The sequence below is a fragment of the Penaeus monodon genome, chromosome 1 (genome assembly GCF_015228065.2).
Source record: "Penaeus monodon isolate SGIC_2016 chromosome 1, NSTDA_Pmon_1, whole genome shotgun sequence".
NCBI classification, from domain to species: domain Eukaryota; kingdom Metazoa; phylum Arthropoda; class Malacostraca; order Decapoda; family Penaeidae; genus Penaeus; species Penaeus monodon.
Genome location: NC_051386.1, coordinates 5,065,820 through 5,068,672, shown reverse-complemented (window position 1 = coordinate 5,068,672; position 2,853 = coordinate 5,065,820).

The window sequence follows — 2,853 nt, the reverse complement described above, 5'->3', positions numbered from 1 at the left end:
TTCCCCCTCGCGCGCCCTCCCCTGTACCGATACTCCTCTCCTCCACACTTCCGATCTCGCACCCCTTTGAGTTTCCTAGTTCAGTCGTTTTAAAAAAGGGTCGCCCCGGGGGGGGAAAACAACAGCCTACACACGTGACCGACGAACCCTGTCCTCAGTTTACCATCCTCCATTACAAAATATATTACATACAAGCAAATCTGTTTCACTTTACCTGCCCAAGATTTCCGCATAGTCTAAAGCGACTGGGCTGCACTCTACTCATGGCCATCACTCCTCATCGGCCCTCGTTACACACACACGCACAACCCCACCATACAGTATACGTACTATACCCAAATACCCCCCAACGCACACACACACACACACATACTCACACAAAAATTAGTTTATTTTTTTCACACACACACACACACCCACAACACAAAACCAAACAACCACCCAAAAACCCACAATACAACCGCACACACCACGGAACAGGATCGCACCACACGCAACAAATACTACCAATACACACAAATACGCACACAAAACCCCCACAAAAACAGCACCGACCCTACATACACATACACCACCGCAACACCACACACACACACACACACACACACACACAAATACACACTGTACAGTTTATTTTTTGCATACACACACACACACATACCACCAAAAAAACCCACACATACAGAGATCCCCCCACACATACGCATACGGAAAACGTACCATACACCAAAAACGCACACCCAAACCCCCACACACACCACCCCACACACACTACCACACACACACACACAAACCCACCACACCCAAAAACCCACTGTCATTTTTTTTTTTTACACACCCCCCACAACACACACACCCCTACACCATGCACACACACACGCATACGAGATATGCCACACACGCATACGAGATACGTACCAAAACACACCCACCACACAAAACCCCAACACAACCGCCCACGCACCAACACCACAAATCCCTGGGGGATTTTATTTTTTTTCATCCACCACACAACACATACACCCAACCCACTCAACACACCCCAAACACACACACACACACCATACCACACTACCACACACACGATACAGAGATCGCACACACACGTACGAGATACGTACCAGTACACACAATAGCACCACACCACACACCTACCCCACACCACACCACACACACCCCCCGCCACACTCACACCATACCACCAAAACACCCACACACACCAAACACCAAACCCACAACGCATACAGAATCGTCCAGTACACCAATACGCCCCACACCGCACAAAACCAAAACCCTACACCCACACAACCCACCCACCGCCCCACCACACAACCCACACACCCCAACCATCACACACACACACCACACCACCACACACACACACACATATACCACCGCACCAATACACACTGTGCATTTTTTTTTTTGCATACACACCACACACACATACACGCCAAACACACACACACACACGGATACAGAGTACGAAAAGTATACACAAATAGCCACACAAACACACACAAACCCTACACACATACCACACGCACCACCACAATACCACTGTGCAGTTTTTTTTTTGAACCACATACACCCAACACACACTCATACACACACACCACAAACACACCCACACACCACCAAAATGCACCAACACAACATCGCCACACACAACATACCACTGGCTTTTTTTTTTGCATACCCCCCTCCACCAACAACACTACTACACCCCAAAAACCCCCAAACACACACATACACGCCAACACACACAACCAAAAACCACACACACACACACACACTACACGCCACACACACACACATACACGCCACCACACATACACACACCCACAATAGCACACACACACATACACACTGTGCAGTTTTTTTTTTTGCATACACACACATACACACCAAAACCACTCAATACCAACACAAACACACCACACACACCCCCATACACGCCACACCACCAAAATACACACCACACACCCCACAACACGCACACACACACACACATACACCGCACACACCAAAAACCCACACTACCGCAACACACCCACACACACACCCCACCAACACCAACCACACACCACAAATAACCTGTGCAGTTTTTTTTTTGCATACACACACATACACCAAAACACACTCATACACACACACACACAAACACCAACACACACACACCACACACACACTAAAACACACACACACACCATACCCACACACACCCAAACACCACACACACATACCACACACACACATACACCCTGTGCAGTTTATTTTTTTTCAACACACACATAACACCACACACACTCACATACACCACCAACACACACACACACACACACATACACGCAACACACACACACACAAAAAAACACACACATACCCCAAAAAAAAACCAAACCACACATACACACACACCACACACACACACACACATCACACACCACTTTCCCCCATTACCACACCACACAAGTACCACTGTGAGTTTATTTTTTGCATACCACCACACACACATACACGCCAAACCACCCCACACGGAAAACAGAGATACTACCAGTATACACAAAAACGACACACCACACCCACAAACACAACACACATACACACACGCACACCACACAAAAACACCTGTGGTTTTTTTTTGATACACACACAAAACCAACCACTCATCACACACAACACAAAAACCCCAAAACACACCCACACCACTGCCACACACAACCATCGCCACACCACACATACACCTGTGCAGTTTTTTTTTTGCATACACACACATACCCCAACCCCCACCCAACCCCAAAACCCCCAAACCCCACCAAATACACCACACAACACACACCATACACCACA